A 21,547-nucleotide genomic window follows, 5' to 3' on the forward strand; every position below is an offset into this window, starting at 1 on the left:
GGGGTCAGGGATTTTCTCTGCCTCGTGATGGCTGGGTGTTGTGTGATGTCCTTAGTTAGGTTTAAGTAGTTCTAAGTTCTAGGGGACTGATGACCATAGATGTTAAGTCCCATAGTGCTCAGAGCCATTTGAACCATTTTTTTTTACTAACGTGATTTTACGCCGCGCGCTGCCGAAACTAATGCAGTGGCCGAGGAGCCTTGCTCGTCATTTTCTTGGAAACGATTGAGAATTAGCACCTAAGTCCTTTGCTTTCACTCATCTTTCACACTGAGAAGTTATGGTTGTGTGAGAGAACGACATGGTGGGTTCCCCTTGTGAGACTGTAAGGACGTATACACGCACTAAACTGGCCGACTGATTTGTTCTGCCGATGATTACAGTAGGAATATCTCTCGAAAGCTCTAGTTCCAAGTTTTAATTAACATGGCTTAGGTAAATTTATGTAATGAGAAATCAGATATTATATCGTCTACAATAAAGTGCTAATGGTATAATAAATAGCCACACACTCAGGGAATGAGTATAGTGGGAGCAGCTGCAGGATTCCTCCAACGCTGCTCATGGCAAGGTCCTAATGGAGATGGTTTGGCACTGCCTTTCTTCGATCTGTTATGAAGTATCAAGTGCGTATCCGTGTCCTGGTGATGACTATGATTAGTGCTTGTCTTGGGTTTGCGCTGTCATGGATGAAGGAAAGGGAGAGGGTGAAACCCGGTGCAAGAACATAGCCTACACCTCTCTAAAGCGCCAAGGGGGCCATACAGATTGACGTCCCCATCTGAAGGACGGATCAGCATCAACAATATCACATGCCCTCACTTCATAACACACTGAGGACAGGTTTGGAACTGAATGCAGCACATTAGCGCACAGACTGGTGGTAATAAACTTGAAGCCACCACCTTTCCTTCTCTTGCTGGTCAAATACTGGCAGTGAAAATTTCAGCCACCACTGGAATTCGAAACAGCTTAACTCCGAATCGAGCGCTATCGCACAAGCATGTGTTAGCGCCCTCGGCTATGGAGACCGGTGTTACTGCTATACATACGTGCAAAGTTAATTTTCGCTTTATTATGCGTATTATAAAGCATATTCCACAGACACCGTAACTTCTGCGGATGGTTTACTCAGTTTTCCACTCCTGTGGAGCGTTTCACATATTTATTTTGGCGCATCTTCTCTTGAACACATTACTGTTCTTTCTCTGGATTCCTTAGATTCACAGATTTCCGTCCAATGACCAGAGAATTACGCTTTCAAGGGAGTATACACCCAACGCAACGGGTCTTCGATTTTGGTCATCTTTCGCACCGTTGCAGTACACAATTATATGTAACGAATGGTGCTCTAGTACGGCAGGCTTCTGAAACGTTTTCGAGAAATTGAGGTTCCAAGGTTTACGAGCCTGTAAAATACCATACGAGAGCGCCAGCCGTCGAGCTGCACCGCTAGTGCAATCGGCGAAAGAGGCAGGCAAAAGTGTGCCCGTGCTGCTTTCGTTATCGCGGTGGAGTCCTACCGGGGTGTATCTGCATCGAATAGCGTACACTATGTTCGTCACACGAGCTTAAATTTATAGATAGAGGAATGTCCATTTCATCGCGGTTCCTTATTATATCTCGACGACGACGACGACATTGTTTCTTCACGAAGAAAAGTGGTTATTTACAACGCTACAAGTGACTGGCGAAAGATCAGCAAGTGAAATAAAAGTGGACAAAGCTGGGGCGCAGTGTGAACTACGCGACGGCCTACGCTCTAGTCTGTAGGCGAACAAGTTTTTGAAGCTGTGAACCTTGATTTCTTTAAAACGGTTTAGAAGCTCATGGTACTAAAGCAGCATTTGTTACATCTGATTATATACTACAATCGTGCAAAAGATAACAAAAATCTGCTACTCTTTAAGTATATGTTTCCCTCGTGAGAGTAGCATTTTCGTTTTGAATATGAACGTAGTGTTTGCGAAACTTTCAGCGCAAATAGCTCTGACGTGTCCCTGAGAGTAGAAGTGAAAACAGCCCGCTCCCACTATGTCGCTCAGGTGGGGCATCTTGCGTAAACCTACCAATGCCAACGCATTTTCCATAACGCATAATACCGAAGGCGAGGTGTACTTTGTGCTCACCACCGAAAATAATTAAAAAAGAAATTACGTTCAATTTGTTTAACTTTCATTGACAACATACTTTTTAAATAGGTAATGATGTATAAGCAGGGTACAGAACCTGAAAATATCTTTCAGCACAGTCCTGGAAATACAAACGCACTTTCCGTAATGTTTACACCGAGTAGAGGGGTATGTATTTTATGACCACCAAAGAAAATTTTTATAAAATATAAATTTCGTTAACTGTCCTTTATTTGCATTCATCGAATACTTTTTAAAGTTATGTTGATGTCTGAGAAGTGTCCTGAACCTGAAGATATTAATATGGCATTTGTTGCAAAAAGTCACATTCACTATCAAGAGTTAAATTTTTCGGTTAAGTTTTACAGAAAGATTTAGTTACCAAATATGATGTAAGAAATCGTTAAAAGCAATAACAAATTTTGCAAAATTTTGAAGTATTAAGTACCAGACTAGGTTAAGATGTTTTCACAAAATGGGCACAAAGTAGAGCCGGCCCCTGCTACTGCGTGGTTTAAAGTGCCTGACCGGTAGACCAGCGTCAGGAATCACGTGGCGGCCCTACTCAAGTGCAGAATGGTGGAGAGTTTTGGAATTTAATTCAGCGCAGTAGCCCACAGTTTGGAGGTCATGAACTTAAACGACGACGCCTCTCCTCTCCTAATTGGTCAAATACTACTGATTTGCTTCTCCACCCGGATTCGAATGAAACACTTTCTTGTCGATCGTCGTCCCGCTACAGAGAAGGTGTTTTGGAGCAATTACAGGTGTTCTTCATAGATGAAAGAAGTCGTGTCTTTCTGATGCGGCTACACAGAAAAGAATGAAAAGATAGTTGCCATCATCGTAGTTGGTAGTAAATGGTTTTGTTATTCTCTTATATGAATCGACGGAGAAGAAATGTTTACCTTTGACAAAATGCAGTGAAGCATGGCCTGGATGCTGCAGTTGCTAAAGTGTTTCCATTTACATTACGAATACATAATTGTCACTGAGGTAGTTTTTTTTACAACAAAACTTAATTGTGTGCCAGAAGAAACGAACACAGCAAAGGAGAAATTATCATAAAACGTGTCTAACTCTACACAGTTTATGGCGCTGGCGATAAGGCGAAAGATAGCAGATTGGTATCACGCCGTATAACCGGAACTGAGGGAAAATCATTTCATGTAGTTCCCCAGCAAAATGTTGCACTGGAGCAAGCGAACAGTGTACTAGTTCTCCGTTTCTCCTGCGAACGTGCAGCTGCAAAAATAGCGATGGTTAGCCCGCCGCTTTTGCAATGATGGGCTGCGCTTCGCCCCTGTTATGATAACGAGTCTTGTCGACTGCAGTAACGAACAAGTTCACTTTTCGTCGTGGTATTGGCGTTCCAGCTTCTCCCCCACAAGTCTTAGACTGAAATACTGTCGAAGTAATTAATTTTTTGTTTGTCTTCAGTAGCACACGGAGTTGTAACGCATCTGCAGAACGAACAACTCTGGCCCTTATTCTTGGAGAATTTCCTTATTGTATAATTTCCAAACTTAAACGATGTTTTGCTCGGAAACACTTACGCCTGCACAAGCATTGTACGCTTGTCGTTAGATCTGCCATAGATCGACGCGTGTTCTACTTCAAAGAGTAGCGAAGCCTCAGACCTCCACCTTCTGTGATGAAGCGTAGACCTCCAATACCTTTTCGCTTACTCTTGGGGTCATTGTCCTTCACTTTCGATATACGCTCACGACAACAGAACGCCAGCAGCTGGCCAGTTTCGCACCTTTCCGAGATTCTCGTTTCCAGGCGCCGGGACCATAATAATCTGCCCTTTGTCTATGTCGCGTATGTCAGTGAATTTTCCCGTTTGCGGCACTTATCGTCATTAGAATGATTCCCCATTCGTCTCTCCTCTGCCGATATACTTCCCTCACTGCGTCACGTACACGCAACACCGTGAGGCATAATTCAGTCCCGCAGTGGCCAGTGGTAATAATGTTTTGTCTCATCAATGTATATGCGTTTGTTGGTTTTAGCTGAAAACGAAGAATTATCTGAATTGTAATTAATAAAAAATTGTCAGTCGTAAGCAAAACTGCTGTGAACCAATCCCACATAAAACTACTAAATCTGAAACCGGTCAGTGGGGAGAACTGGCTAGTAACGTAAACTAAAAGTTAAATTGTTTTAATAATTCCAAAAGCCTACGACAGACAGAATAGTTTTGAGCTTCAGGAAATCAAATTGCGAAGCTGACCACGCACAGCTGTGTCAGGTTGTAAGCAATGCGGAGCTCACCACTGATTTTTGGTCAGAAGTTTGAAAAAGTCGGAGGGAAGATATAATTTAACGCCCCGTCGACAGTGAGGTCATTACGTTTGGACTGATTCAAGGAAGGAAACTAAATCGGCCGTCGCGTTTCAAAGGGAACATCCCAGTATTTATAGGATTGAAGGAAACCTTGGAAAATCTAAAAATGGATGGCTGGATGCGGATATGAACCGTCGGCCTTATCGAATGCGAGTCCGGTGTGTTAACCACTGCGCCACCTCGCATCGATCAGTTTTTTCATAGGCAGACGAAGACGGAGAAGTGTAAAAATATGCTAGCAAACTAACCAGCATGAGATCTAGTTTTGAAAAAAAATATATTTGCTGCTAGCTGCGTAAATGAAGAGTCAAAAAATATCGAAAGATAGCATAAATTGTACTTTTCTGTTTTCCCTTTTTCTATAACTCTTAATAATAATAGGATACCGATCTATATTTAAATAATTTCATGCTTTCTGTACATGAGAAAAATGGTCAAATGTTTTGTGAACTGATTTATCTGAAAGCGAGAAAGTAGACAAACATTTAACCCCGTTTGAGTGATGCTCGAAATCATGCACAGTCAATAAGGTGCCGATTGAGAATTTACGTTAATGTTTAACTTAGAATCTTAGAATTGTAATGAGTACTGGAAGATATTTGTCTGATGGAGTTTCACTCAGTGCTCTCTTTACGTCACTAGAGGATGAATGTCTCAGCAGCTGTGAACGATTCTGAGCATCTTTCAAATGCGTGTCAAATGTGTGTCTAATATATTTTATTTATTAATTTTAGACAAATCATTCCACAAAACATTTGATCATTTCTTTTTCAAAATTTTTTGCGTTCCTGGCACAAATTACGTGGTACTGGGAGGGTGCAGTCTGTGTCGGAAAGAAAATCTACGAAGCCCACAAATAAAGCAACTGTAAAATTATTGGCATAGTTAGCCATATACAACTTGATTGTTGATAGTATAAGGGATTGTGTATAAAAACAGACGGGCAAAAAACTCTGGTCGCGCCAAACATAACACTATAGACTGTTCTCAGGCGCAAGAAAACTCCAGTACGTACACTTAAGAAAATTGTGTAGTTACGTTTGCGACGATGTCAGCCATACACGAACCAAGTCATATACTGCGGTCTAATAATCAATAATGGTAGAACAAGGATCCGTCCTTTGACAGTAAAGACATCTAAAGAAAAGTTAATGAAGCTTCTGAGGAGATAATTCGCATGGCAGTGATATTGGCATGTTGCTAACTTCCCCTCTGAGTATAAATGTAAATCATTCCGGCTTGAGACAACGTAGTTTTATTCTTATGCGTCGCGACGATGTATGGTCTACAGATGTCCCTTAGTTGTTTAGGAAAACCATACGTAGCTGCAGTATGTGCCAATTATCCATATGCGTTGATAGAAATAACTGCATTATGTTCAAATGTTCAAATGTGTGTGGATTCATAGGGGACCAAACTGCTGAGGTTACTTATGCTAAGAACAACACACACACCCATGACCGACGGAAGACTCGAACCTCCGGCGGAAGGAACCACGCAATCCGTGACATGGCGCCTCAAACCGCGTGGCCTTTCCGCGCGGCAACTGCATTATGTTCAGATGGATTAGGAACGTGGTGTAAACGTTCGGAATAACGTTCTCCAACATGTTAACAAAGTCGTAGATGTTTGCAGTCAGTCACTACTAGTTTCGTAATGCCTTCCTTACTTATTTGACACTGGGTATCGTTAACTATAAACGCAGAGTCAACCGTTGGCGAGGTGTAAAGTTGAAAGTTCACAGAGCAGCGCGTTCCGGCAGCTGTCCGCCGATACGTTACTGACGTGACACTCAAAAGCTGCCCGAAACCTGGGAAGGACCGTTGCCGCCGCCAAAGACAGGCTTACGTCCTGCAACGTCACTACAAACCTCCAACAACGAAAGTTTTTCATCCTCCAATGCATGATTTCGAGATTGAATTAGTTACACTTTTCCACTTCCGAAACTCAGCAGCTTCGCTTTTCCGTTACTTTACTGTATGTCATTCACAGAGGGCCTAAAAAAAGAAGCTCAACGTTCACCTTGTACAACTAAGTATCTGTTTTACTCTTCTCCCCTTTTTTCAGAGTCGTGACAGCTCTGTGGTTTTCATTTTCTTTTTCTTCTGCAGTTCTCCCAGCTTGGCAACACAATCGATGATTTTTAGATTATATTAACTCTGTGGATGAATGCCTTCCTTGTTGCTTAAAGTGCAGGAAGACTGCTTCACTTTCCTGCGTATATTCGTTCTTCAACTGTTTGATACTGTTACAAATGCTTTCAAGACCAGTCGATCTTCTTCTGTCAGAGTGTAATTACGAAAGGCCTGGAGTCTGTCTAGGTTATTGTGGAAAACCACCTAAAATGAGGAAAATAGTAGTTATCCCTCTCGAGCTTTCAATCCGGGTTTGGCATAGAGTTTTAAGCTATTATAAAACACAGTACGTCTGTGATTTTGGTGATCGACCTAATTAACCCTCTTTTTGAGGTATTTCATAATATTAATTGCAATATGTAAAAGGTATTGTCTTAAAAATGACTGAGCTTTAAGCGGAGAATGAAAATTCGAAGCCGGTGTTAACGCAAAAAATTGATTTTATTTCTGTGGGATAAATTCTGTACAAATGCCGGAACAAAACAATTGTACTACGTTTCTCAGTTAATTCAATTACATACGTCATAAAAACACAAATTACCAACACCTGAGATAAATCATGATAAAAGGCTTTAATTTGAATGCTTCGCTAACGACCGACAGAAGTGCACGCCTCCTGAAAAGGAAAAAAAAAAAGAACTGTGATGGCCACACAATAGGTGCTACGCAGTGGGGAATTGCCCAATCAGAATAAATGGCCCCATCTCGGAAGCAGGCCATCAGTCATCTCCCCCCGTCTGTGCGGTAGTCACTTATCAGGCTTCCGCAGACCCTCCGCGAGTTATAAACGCTCAAGTCGACTGACGTTTACGGTCATCGGGGACGCAATATACCGCTACGGCGATACCACTTCCCGTATTTTATGATTTAGATGGATTGACGATACGCGTTATTTTAACAATAGCATTTTTTTACCTGCTGCCTGGAAATGTCGGATGGGTTTAGATTAAATGAAGAATATGCAAGAGAACTTTTTGCCCGTATCTGATTCTTCTCTAAAATTATATGGGTTGTGTTTCTCAACACCTACACAAACCAGTACAATGTAAATGGCGTATATGTAGTTCGAGAAAGGATTAAAATACCTGCCACCATGAAATATCAGCACTAATAATTTCAGTGTGAGATATGAAAGAAATTTACAGCGAGGTTGTTACAGAAGGAACATAGTGTAGGATTCGGGAAGGTCGAGGTTGGAAATGACCCACGTCTTCCTCAAAAGGAACCTTCGCGGCTTCTGCCTTAAGCAATTTTAAAAAACCACAATCCTGCTGAATAAGAGTCCAGTAGCTCTGAATCACGGGCTGGCTGCCTCTCACCTTTATCACATTTAATTAATTCTAGAGCTGTCTTTTTCCCCCTTGCTTTTCATGATATTTTGGCTGGTATATCAAATATGATATTTTTGGGAGAGGGAGAGGAAGAGGCAGACGGAGGTCATGCTTATTTTGTGGAACCATTTTGCACTTCTGGCTCCTACTGCTTACGAGGAAGCAGTAGGAAGACAGTTGGAACTTTTAGAGTAAATGATGCTGAGTATGGGAGATGAAGCATTTCCAGATAGATACATTTAAACCTGGGAGAAAATCTCTTTATACAGACAAAATGTTCAAATGTGTGTGAAATCTTATGGGACTTAACTGCTAAGGTCACCAGTCCCTAAGCTTACACACTACTTAACCTAAATTATCCTAAGGACAAACACACACACCCATGCCCGAGGGAGGACTCGAACCTCCGCTGGGACCAGCCGCACAGTCTATGACTGCAGCGGCTAGACCGCTCGGCTAATCCCGAGTGGCTCTTTATACAGACACATCGGATTTGGTGCAGAAAAGATATAGACATATGAATACATACAAAAAGTGCAGTGTCTTAGTGAAGAAGAAAGCCAAGTTACAAGCTGCTGACTATAAATTTGTTTGGTGTATAGCAGAACGATCTATTGCCATGATCATTGTTAATGTAACTATCATGTCGTGTTATCGATAACAGAGAGCTCAGCATTTCCATATACATCGAATACTCCGTAAACGATGATGATATTTGGGATATTGACTTGCTGATGGTAAACGTCACCGCTGTAGCCGAAAAAAAATGAATATGATCAGACAGTATTTTGCCGCATAATTCACCGGCGAAAGACGATGGTAGACGTAACAGATGCCCTATTTCACTCCATGTTAATAGGCCTTGTTGGGAAGCGTAATGAGCTGCGTCGTGTGATTTTCGAAGTGTGTTTACCATGCCATTATTGCGTATTAATAAGTACGTCGATTCATCAGTCTGGGCGACTCCCTTTCAGGCTTAGACTGCTTAACTGGTTGACTGGGGCTTAGGTGAGCACCCAGCCGGTCATCGGTCCCTCGTTCATGGGCTTGTCCGTATGGAGTTAATGACAGCCCGAAACCTTATCGAATTGTGGCAGCATGTAGGAGTGGTAAAATCGAGACGCTGAGAGAAATATTCATGCCAGAAATGGCTAATTATTGCATGAGGGAGAAAAATATGTGGGTCGTCCCGGTGTGAAGATCAGAGGGCAGATGAGGGCTTCCACAGCTCATCTGCTAGAGACACCTTTCCTACATCTGCCCCCGTGCCGACCCGACGCAGGAGAAACACAGTAACGGAAGAAACAATTTCCTCTATCCGAGTAGAGAGAGTATGGGTAACAGCAAGAGTAATAGCGGTAAGGCTTAAAGTACAGCGAGCACCAGTAGAAGACATTCATAAAATAAGGTGAGAGAAAGAGCCCAGTAGAGGGAGGGGTGAGGGGGAGGGGTGGGCACAGTCGAGACTCCCACACGGCTCAGCATGCGGCGGGAAGCGTCCCTCCCTCAACCATGCGACGCCTGATCCAATATAAACGAAGTGTTACAGATGGGAGTAGAACATACTCTCTAGGAGGAAGCACAAAAAATTGTTCAACGGTTCTTTAGTCATCGGCAAAAAATCAGAGAAAGGATTCCTTGAGGCCTTGCATTCACCAGAGTGCTACATGAACGGACACTCCTAAAAAAGTAAAATAGGATACGGCAGAAAAAGGACTAACAGCATCTGAAAGTAGTTAAAAACATAGTAAAAGAGGGATGGTCAGGGCGGCTGCTGGAAGACGTACGAACAGATTAACTGGGACCAGCACGTGGCAAGAAGCAGCCCCACCCTAACCAAGCCAAATCTGCTCAAAAGCAGCTTAAAACACTAGATCTGAGAACAAAAACCACCTGCCCAGAGGAAATTAAAAACCAATTCTACTGTTTGTATGTCTTCCGCGCACACTATAGGTCAATAACTCAGACGATTGCACTTGGAGGAGGGGGCATTCCACCAGTGTGTGACACACTGTCTATAACGTTCCGAAACCACGGCGTCAGTGTAGCTCATTACAGAATATAAAACTATGACACCACCGATGTGGAAGTGACATTGGACTGTATTCCTTCTGAGAGAAAGGTAAGAGAAATGCCGTGTAGCCATATTCTCCTCGATAGCGTGAATTTATTAGACGGGGCAATAGCCCACCAGATGATATCTCCTATTGAGTAGGGGTCTCGCCCACATCCGAAAATACTCGCCGGTGGTCGTCAAGATGAATGTCGGGTGAGTAATGGCTTCTCTAGCCAAATGGTCGGCTTGTTCGTTCCCTGGCATACCCACCTGACTTGGGACCCAGAGGAAGACATCTAAGTAGAAAGTACGACAAAGGTCAGAGAGAAGGTCGTAAATAACAGATATCACAAGGTGAAAGAAGTGTCACCGATCAATAGCCTCAAGACTACTCATTGAGTCAATACAGACTAAAACGCGGTCGTCAGAGATCTCTCTAATAAAACTTCGCACTATGTTAATGGCTGTCAGCACCACCGTAAAACACTACATCCCTCTAGCAACGAATTTTGGCGGAATATATACATCATATTCCGCTTTATCCATGTTTTTAGAGCCATCAGTGCAAATGACGGCAGCACGCTGTTACTCCAGAAGAACTAAGAGGAACAGACGGTTAATGGTCTTGCCGGCCGTGGTTGCCGAGCGGTTCTAGGCGCTTCAGTCCGGAACCGCGTGACTGCTACGGTCGCAGGTTCGAATCCTGCCTCGCGCATGGATGTGTGTGATGTCCTTAGGTTAGTTAGGTTTAAGTAGTTCTACGATCTAGGGGACTGATGACCTCAATGTTAAGTCCCATAGTGCTCAGAGCCATTGTTTTTGTTAATGGTCTTGAGCAGTGGCTGAAGCAATAGAGCCTTATAGTGTGGTCTATGTACTATCCAAGTAAGGGTGTAAAGCAATACATGGGGAGCATACTCTAATGGAGGTAGGCAGAGGCATAAACGTAGGAGCTTCTTGACTTAAAGTGTGGATAAAGTATGGACTGTTCTGTCAGTACAATTATAGCTTCCAATAGATAGCCTCACTTTGAGACATATGAAAGCTTCTTAGGCGACGACAACCACTGGGAATTGGCTGCCATCTTCAGGAGTACAACAAACAAGTAACTTTCTGTGTGTCTTATGACGCCTAATCAAAGTTTACTCTTCTGGTGTTATTTCTGCACGAAGAAATAACAATGCGTTTTCACCGTTCAATAAACCACATTTTAGGTAATTACGTAAAACAAACATTTAATCTTGTCCTAGCATGAATCCAAAAGACTTACTTGTTCCACCAACTGTTCGTACAAGTCTCTGATACGACAAGTTCTCGTACAATGACCAGACTGCCAAGACATGTCGACAGGGATGTTTCTAAGCTGGGATGCAAACCTCGTCCGATTGTTTGGAACTTGTGCTAAGATAGGACACAGGTAACACTGAACAAACGCGAACTATCTGCAGCGAAAGAACGTTTTGTTTTAGTATTATATCGTTGTAAATTTTATGTTAGGAAAGAAACGAAAATGAAATTTTATGAAGTAATGGCTTTATTCCACAATGCTTCATGGCAGTAAACCAGGATGCCGACTGAAAAAGGCTGAGTAAAATCCAATCAGCAGAAATGAGATTTTTAAGAATTGTCAAAGGATGTACGGGGATGGATAGAATACGAAATGAAGGAATATACAGGACGCTCCTTATTAATGTTTAAAAGCCCCTGTAGTGACGTAAATGACGCTGCCGCAAGTAATTTAATATAAGACACATGGGGTTGCAAATGTTGGGAAATATCCCGAAAGTGTTTCACAAATGTTGAACATGTGACGTCACATCCAAAATACGGACGGTATTTTCGAGTCGTGCGTGACGGGATCATTGAGCGATGCAATAATTGCATTCCAGCAAAGGATGTAAATTTCGAACACCTTTTCCAAATTGGTTCCGTTGTAAATGTAGAAATTACAAAGCTATTGTGCTCGCTGTAATCAAGCAAAAGATGTTATTATTTTGTGTTTCTTTTCTCCCTTCTTTTTGTTTACAGATCTTGTGTTTTAGAGAAGACGTAGGTCATTCACTGGTAGTGACGCACTTCTGTAGCTTATATTCATTTATTCATGGCGCAATGCGGCAGGTATTCGGTGTACGTAATCATGTAATTGTCTCACGCAATGGAAAAAAACTTTGCCTGTTCAACGCATGACCCGAACTCTGAACCCAACGCGCTTAAGTCGCGCTCGTAGGCGCGGAGCCACACGGACGTGAACACTTGGTTTGGGATGATCTGGTGTGGCAGACCGAAAGACTCTACCGTTGCATATTCAGTGAAGTACGTCGTCTCGTTCAACATTTGTCAGCAACTTTGGGGGTATTTACCGACACTTGCGGTCCCTCGAGTCTGATATGAAATTACCTGTCTCAACGTCATTTATGTCACTTCAGAGGTTTTCAAACGTTAATAAGAATCACCGTGTAGATTCAGTGCAGAATAAAGTATTAAATAATAGCACTGGTCCGACCACTTACAAAGAATGGAAGCCAGCGTTGGATTACATGTCGAAGGGAAGAAGAGATTGAGGACGACGCAGGACACGCTAGCGACAACTGTGGAGTTGGAACGGGCAAGAATGCCTAAACCGTGATGCGTAGCAAGTGTGGTAGTACATCTACATCTACACTATATCTACATGATTACTCTGCAATTCACATTTAAGTGCTTGGCAGAGGGTTCATCGAACCACAATCATACTATCTGTCTACCATTCCACTCCCGAACAGCGCGCGGGAAAAACGAACAACTAAACCTTTCTGTTGGAGCTCTGTTTTCTCTTATTTTATTCTGATGATCATTCCTACCTATGTAGGTTGGACTCAACAAAATATTTTCGCATTCGTAAGAGAAAGTTGGTGACTGAAATTTCGTAAATAGATCTCGCCGCGACGAAAAACGTCTTTGCTTTAATGACTTCCATCCCAACTCGCGTATCATATCTGCCACACTCTCTCCCCTATTACGTGGTAATACAAAACCAGCTGCCCTATTTTGCACCCTTTCGATGTCACATTTGCATACTTTAATCACCCTGACAAGGAGACCTCACTTACCGTGAGGCCATTTTCTAGGATGGCCTACGGCTGTGTGTCTGAGCAGGACTTTGAGGTTTTTATTCCATTGAGGTCATAAAGACACTTAATGTGAAATCCCAGAGAAAACAGCGTGCATCCCAGAGTGCACAGAGTCTTCTTTAATAACAGAATAAAATCTCTTAACTATCCTGCATAACATAATCTTCTATAATAACGAAATAAAATCTCTTAACTCTCCTGCATAACCTAAATACGCATATTTGATTTTTGGGCAACACGGGCCTAGTAATACTAGAGCCCGTGTTGTTGCCCAGACGGCTGCTGCTGGAAGACTGACTCTTAACACGGAAGTAACTGCGCAACCACAACAGGAAGTTGCGCAATCCTTATCAGCAAGTTTGATTTTTGGGAAACACGGGCTAAGTAATAATATATAGCGGTGCCGGAGGCGCTCAGCCAGAGCTCAATACTCTAAGTCCGTAAGGATCCCACACCGCGCAGCAATATTCTAACAGAGGACGAACGAGTGTAGTGTAAGCTGTCTCTTTAGTGGACTTGTTGCATCTTCTAAGTGTCCTGCCAATGAAACGCAACCTTTGGCTCACCTTCCCCACAATATTATCTATGTGGTCTTTCCAACTGAAGTTGTTCGTAATTTTTACACCCAGGTACAGTGTTGAATTGACAGCCTTGAGAATTGTACTATTTATCGAGTAATCGAATTCCAACGGATTTCTTTTGGAACTCATGTGGATCACCTCACACTTTTCGTTATTTAGCGTCAACTGGCGCCTGCCACATCATACAGCAATCTTTTCTAAATCACTTTGCAACTGATACTGGTCTTCGGATGACCTTACTAGACGGTAAATTACAGCATCATCTGCGAACAACCTAAGAGAACTGCTCAGATTGTCACCCAGGTCATTTATATAGATCAGGAACAGCAGAGGTCCCAGGACGCTTCCCTGGAGAACACCTGATATCACCTCAATTTTACTCGATGATTTGCCGTCTATTACTACGAACTGCGATTTCCTGTCCAACTGAGACGATACCCCATAGGCCCGCAGCTTGATTAGAAGTCGCTTGTGAGGAACGGTGTCAAAAGCTTTCCGTAAATCTAGAAATACGGAATCAACTTGAGATCCCCTGTCGATAGCGGCCATTATTTCGAGCGAATAAAGAGCTAGCTGCGTTGCACAAGAACATTGTTTTCTAAAACCATGCTGATTGCGTATCAATAGATCGTTCCCTTCGAGGCGATTCATAATGTTTGAATACAGTATATGCTCCTAAACCCTACTGCAAACCGACGTCAATGATATAGGTCTGTAGTTCGATGAATTACTCCTACTACCCTTCTTAAACATTGGTGCGACCTGTGCAATTTTCCAATCTGTAGGTACAGATCTATCGGTGAGCGAGCGGTTGCATATGATTGCTAAGTAGGGAGATTTGTATCAGCGTAATCTGAAAGGAACCTAATCGGTATACAGTCTGGACCTGAAGACTTGCCGTATCAAGCGATTTGAGTTGCTTCGCAACCCCTAAGGTATCTACTTCTAAGAAACTCATGCTAGCAGCTGTTCGTGTTTCAAATTCTGGAATATTCCATTAGTCTTCCCTGGTGAAGGAATTTCGGAAAACTGCGTTCAATAACTCCGCTTTAGCGGCACAGTCGTCGGTAACAGTACCATTGGCACTGCGCAGCGAAGGTATTGACCACGTCTTGCCGCTTGTGTACTTTACATACGACCAGAATTTCTTCGGATTTTCTACCAAATTTCGAGACAATGTTTCGTTGTGGAACCTATTAAAGGCATCTCGCATTGAAGTCCGTGCCAAATTTCGCGCGTCTGTAAATTTAGAAGTAGGAGTAGCTGGAGTAGTTGTAGTAGTAGTAGTAGAAGAAGAAGAAGAAGAAGATCGTGGCAAACTTTTTAACCCTCGGTGTTGCTAAATACCATAGTCTGTTGCAGTAGTGTTGTGGGTAGGAAACAGTGTCGTGATAAGACCCAAGCAGTGGGCAGCAAATCGATGCTGCCGGCACGAGTTTGACATTCAGAAGCAACGGGCGGAGCCTGGTGATCGGGCCCGCCGCTGGCTGCTGTCTCCCGGCGCCCAGACGGGCTCTCCGGATGACGAGACCCCGCGTCACACAAAAGGCGCGCTGGACCATCGATCCGCCCCCGCCCGTCCAGCAGCCGCCGCTACCACTACCACTACGACCACCACTGCCTGATGACGGACAGCCCAGCCCAGCCCCCAGATCGCTCGAGCAGTTCACACTTGGGCGAAGCCAATAACTGCACACAATGGATTGTTTTCTCGCTGACGGAAGTAGCCTCGTGGAAAACCTACAGTCTCCGTTTATTCGTCCCTTTGTTATATCTTTGTTTTGTGACTATATTTAAAGCCGCCTTTCAATTGCACATTGGTTTCCGTCCATTGAAAGTTAGTTCTAAAACTACAATCTTTACAGGCTCAAATAATCAGACGATGAACCTAGGGATCAACCCTTTCTCTGCTATCTATCTCCACTACATACACTGAAGCGGCAAAGAAACTGGTATAGCCATTCATATTCAAATACAGGGATATGTAAACAAGCAGAATATGGCGCTGCGGTCGGCAACGCCTTTCTGACAAGTGTCTGGTGCCGTTGTTAGATTTGTTACTGCTGCTACAGTGGAAGGTAGTCAAGATTTAAATGTGTTTGAATGTGGTGTTACAGTCGGCGCGTGAGTGATGGGACACAGCATCTCCGAAATAGGGGATTTTTTCCTGTACGACCATTTCACGAGTGTATAGTAAATATCAAGAATCCGGTAAAACATCAAATCTCCGACATTGTTGCGTCCGGAAAACGATCCTGCAAGAACGGAAACAACGACGACTGAAGAGAATCGTTGAACGTGACAGATGTGAAACCTTTCCACAAACTGCTGCAGATTTCGATGCTGATCATCAACGAGTGTCAGTGTGCGAACCATTCAACGAAACTTAATCGATATTAGCTTTCGCAACCGAAGGCCCACTCATGTACCCTTAACGACTGCACGACACAAAGCTTTACGCCTCACCTGGGCATGTCAACACCGACACTGGATTACTGATGACTGGAAACATGTTGCCTGGTCGTAAAATTCAAATGGCTCTGAGCACTATGGGACTTAACATCTGTGGTCATCAGTTCCCTAGAACTTAGAACTACTTAAACCTAACTAACCTAAGGACATCACACACATCCAGGCCCGAGGCAGCATTCGAACCTGCGACCTTAGCGGTCACGCGGTTCCAGACTGAAGCTCCTAGAACCGCACGGCCACACCGGCCGGCTGGTCGTAAGAGTCTCGTTCCAAATTGTATCGAGCGGATGAACGTGTACGAGTATGGAGACAACCTCATGAATCCATGGACCCTGCATGTCAAAAGGGGACTGTTCAAACTTGTGGACGCTCTGTAATGGTGTGGGGCGTGTGCAGTTATGGTATATGACCCCCGACGCGTCTGGATACGACTCTGACAGGTAACCAGTACGTAAGAACCCTGTCTGATCACCTGCATCCATTCATGTCACTTCCGCTGACCACCGAACTTCCCAGATATGAACATTATTGAGCGTTTCTGGGATGCCTTGCAACGCGCTCTTCAGAAGAGATCTCCACCCCTTCGTACTCTTACGCATTTATGGTCAGCCCTGCAGGATTCACGGTGTCAGTTCCCTCCAGCACTACTTCAGACATTAGTCCTGTCCATGCCACGTCGTGTTCCGGCACTTTTGCGTGCTCGCGGGGCCCTTACACGATATTAGGCAGCTTTACCAGTTTCTTCGGCTCTTCAGTGTATTTCTTGTGTCCATTTATTTATTGCTTATCGGAAAATTCAGTACTTGGACGTTACGTTTCTTTTATTTATTTTACAACTCACTGAGGATTTAATATCTTCACTTGAGGAACTAAAATCTGTGAAGCAGCATTTACATAAACAAAACCTTTTCGCTTTTCACTCACAAAGGAACTGTCATTGGTGATTTATCAGCAACCACCAAATTTTCATGGGTAGGTTCCCTGCTCTTCAAGGATTAGGAATACTCCTTACGGAAAGAGAAGAAAATCCATGACAGTGAAAATGGGCTTGGCGCGGCTCTTTCGTGCGTCTGCCACAATCAATCACGCAACGCGATTTTGTTTACGTTCCTTTATGGCAAAGCCTCCGTGTTGTCGTAATTCTTGGTGACTATGGCCTTCAGTGAGTGTTGCGGCAGCCTCCTGCACTTTGCGGCTGTAAGCTGGCAAAAGCTACCTGTGAAGAGCGAATTGTCTGTACATTGGCTAAGCTTAAGTTTTAGAGGTATATACACGACAGTAAGGAATTCGCCACAAGTTAATTTGATGATACGAAAAACGCAACTAACTAAAGACACAGCTGAAACTCAGACTAAGAACAAAGAAAATCTTAGTTTAAAGTTATTTTACTGCGTTTTTTTTAGTTAAAAAATTTCTTAAAACTTCTAAACTATGTCTATTCTATGCAAATTATTTATTTCATCACAGTAACTCTGTAAAATTTCGTCGCAGCATATTGGTACTTTAAATTATTCCTAATTAAATAACTAACTAACCAAAGTGAATGATAGCGGGCGATATTAGAGACATGCCGTAAAGCTAGAAACTGCACTGATATTACTACGACATGAGATGTTCAGACAACGGAATAGTCAAATCAGGACGTTTCGACTAGTGTCTTTGTTCAACTCCTTGCAGTCTGCCGATACTCACCTTTGGTATTGAGAGGCGGTATTGGATATTTTCACTTCAGAATAACGCACAATTTTATGAGTAACATCTCCCTCACGTACAGATGGTAGAAAATGTGCACTAAGTATAATATATGCTGTCTGTAACATTTTTGCATTGCTTATGCAAGTAGGAATACAAACCAGAGACTCACAATACATTTATTTGGTGACTGGTTGCTGTTTTCAAACAACATTAGCGGTCGCCCAAAACACCAGCAATACAAATGGTAATGCATAAATGAAACTCACAGAAAAGATGAGTTATGCAGATATTAAGTACTCGCCAGCCCCTCAGTAAATTGATGGAACTTGTAGGAAATGATGATTTTACTTACAGATGGAATTTATTTCTGTGCGACGTTTACTACACAATAAAACTGACTAAAGTCTAAGAGAGAGGTAGTGGTACTCATGTCGCTTTCTCTTTACGCTACGCACATTGCCTGCACGACAGTTTCACGAAACTGATGGAACGATTATTTTGGATAACCAGCAAAAAGCAGGTGATGAATTTTGAGCACCGAAACTGCTATCACTCATATTCTTCGCTGGTTACACTGTTCGACAAGGGTTCTATTTCTGATATTAAAGTGTGTGCTTCTAAACCAGTCTGCCACGGGAAATTCAAATATGTAAACAAAATATCGTTGTCAGGGATACTTTTTATGTTATATATATATCCCCCTGTCTTTCAGCTGCAAAAATAAAGGAAGGTGTATTTGTGGGCCCACAAATCAAGGAGCTGCAGAAAACTGCAAATTTTGAAGCACGTTTTACTAACAAAGAAAAGACAGCATAGGGCTGTTACAAGATGCTGTCAGAAACCTTCCTCGGAAGAAGAAGAGCTGCTAACTACAAAGCAATGGTAAATGACATGGTCAAAGCATATCAAGATCTGGGGTGCAATATGTCTTTGAAGGTACATATTATGGACTCTCATCTGGACTACTTCACAGAGAGTTGTAGTGACGTATCGGATGAACATGGCGAAAGATTCCATAAAGACATTTGTACCATAGAAAGGCGTTATGAAGGGAAGTGGGTACCTTCTCTGTTAGCAGATTGTTGCTGGAGTATCATTCGAGAGAAGAAAGATTCATAATACAAGAGAAAAAAATGATGTGCATTACAATACAGTGGATCATTTGTTGTCTATTTTCTGTAATTTGTCGTGACAAATAAATGCTACAAAGCGTATACACAGTGATTATTGTGTTACATGTTAGATATCGTCCTCCATTAGTGTGATGAACTTACAACATCATAAAAAAGTGAATTTGTTTATCGAATTTCATCTCATGTTTGCTGCACTATATCGAAAACAGAAAAGAGAAATAAAACTGCGATTACTCATAAACTATCCCTGTCAGAAAAAAACTAAAAACAGTTTTGAATTCAGCACTCGAAGTACAACTAGGATCACAATGTATTTTTTCAGAAATAGAAAAAAAAGTTTTATTTTTGTAGAACAGTGTTATTAGCAGTTACGTTGGCTCATGAAAAGTTATCTTTAATTCTAATTGCCTTTTGTTTGATAGTAACGATTACTAAGTCTTCAGAATAAAGTTTGTAGGGACAAACCTGTCTTAGCATAACCGGAGATTTAGGGTAGTTTGAAAGAAAAGAAGTTAAAGCTTTGAAGCCCATTCGACCGAGGTCATCAGAGAGTGAGTGCAAGCTCGAAATCAGGAAGGATGAGGAAAGAAACCGGCCGCAGTCTTTTCAAACTAACTATCCCGGAGTTGGAAACGTCGAAAGACCCAAATTTGGATAGCTGAAAGAGAACTGAAACCAACACCCTTCCAAATGCGAGCCCAGTTTCTGAGCAACGCGCCGCCTCGCTCCGTTTCAGTTTGGAAGGTGAACCTTGACGAAAAAACGAACGTAATGCCATGAGAATAAATTCGGATGCCTTACTGAACTGTTCAGTTACCGATTTACTGGACAGTGAGTGATCAGGAATAACGTACGCCTCGTAACTGTTTGTTTATGTGTGTGTGTTTTGAGAGTGTACCTTGAAACAAAAAGTTACATCAGTGTTAATATAAATAAAAATAGAAAAACATCACGTAAATTGTTTTCATGTAGCCACACATTCACGAAGAAAATTTATACTGGTGGCCAAAATTAAAGCAAACGAAGATTTTGTAAGGTAGCGTTTATTTTGCCATAAAACAGTATAAACAAATGATAGTAGAGTAGAAACAAAGTAAAGAATACAGAACGTAATCGGCTGCAACATGCATAACTGTAGACAAAAATATTCTTCGTTTTTACCAACTTAACGGATTTGCATCACATTCTGACAGCTGGTTAACGTGCGCAGTATGGGCTGTGACCACCTCTGGCAACAATACAGGCCTGACAACGACGGGACGTGCTGTGAATGCTGTCATAAATCTCATGTTGAGGCAATAACGCTCATTCGTCCTGCAGAGCTGCTCACAAGTCTTTTGCTTCTAAAAAAACATCAACCACCCGTGCTCTGTGAGGTCGAGCATTATCGTCCACCAATACGAAGTCTGGGCCCACAGCATCTCGCAACAACCGCGCATGAATTCCCAAGATCTCCTCACGGTACTTGACAGCAGTTAAATCTTGCTGACTGACTCGTACAATTTCGTAAGAGGTGTTCGAGTGGTCAAAATAATCCCTGCCCACAGCATTAGGGATCCTCCTCGATATCGGTCTCTTTCCACAATGTTTGGACTTCGAAATCGTGTTCCAGGTGTCCTCCAGATGTGAATCTTTCGAGAATCACTCTGCAGACCAAATCGGGTGTCATCTGTGAAAACAACACTGGCCCACCGTTCGACCGTCCAGGTGGCATGTTGACAGCTCCAGTGCAGACGTTCCATTCCCTGAAGACATCCCAGAGGTAAACAGAAAGCAGGTCTCCAACAATAAACGCTACTCTGCTGAAGCCTATTGTACACCTCTTGCCTCGATACAACACGTCCAGGGCATGCTGTGAAGTCGCGTCCTTACAGACAAATAAGGGTTCACTCATTCTGATGTCGCACGTGGTCGGCCCAGTGCTGGTCTCCGGGATACAGTTTCGGTCTCTATTAACTGTCGCCTCATCCGAGACACAACAGAGAGACTCATCGGGCCATATTAGTTTGTGAATCTCCTGCTTCCGTTCTTCCTACGGGTGTCCACAGCAGAGAGTCTGTGGGCATCTTCTCTGTACCATACAGCGCCGTCTGTGACTGGTTCACAGCGATTGTGGATGTGGGACTACCCTACAAACACTAGCATACTTGATAGGTGCCCTGGCGTCATTGCTTGCGTGGTTGTCCGCTGATCGGAATGCTATCTTCCGTGCAGAACACGATCGTAACCACATCTGTTGACAGTTTGTATGATTACATCGTGAATTAGACACAGGACGTGGAAATAGCAGTTTGGACACCAGTCTAAAATTGCAAATCATTTGACATGTTCGACATTATAGCGAGATAACTTACTAAATAACGCCATTATCCCATGCTGTAATTGCATAAATGAAATGTTAAATACTTTGGCTCTACCAGTACGCTTCCATTTCGTTATTTTCACCATGGCCCTACTAATCGGCTATCTACACCGTGCGTCTAACAGAATTTTACCTTTTTACCTGCATTTTATGCAATACTGTCCTTTTCAAGCTTTTCCAATAACGTTTCG

The sequence above is a fragment of the Schistocerca nitens genome, chromosome 2 (genome assembly GCF_023898315.1).
Source record: "Schistocerca nitens isolate TAMUIC-IGC-003100 chromosome 2, iqSchNite1.1, whole genome shotgun sequence".
Taxonomy (NCBI): Eukaryota; Metazoa; Arthropoda; class Insecta; order Orthoptera; family Acrididae; genus Schistocerca; species Schistocerca nitens.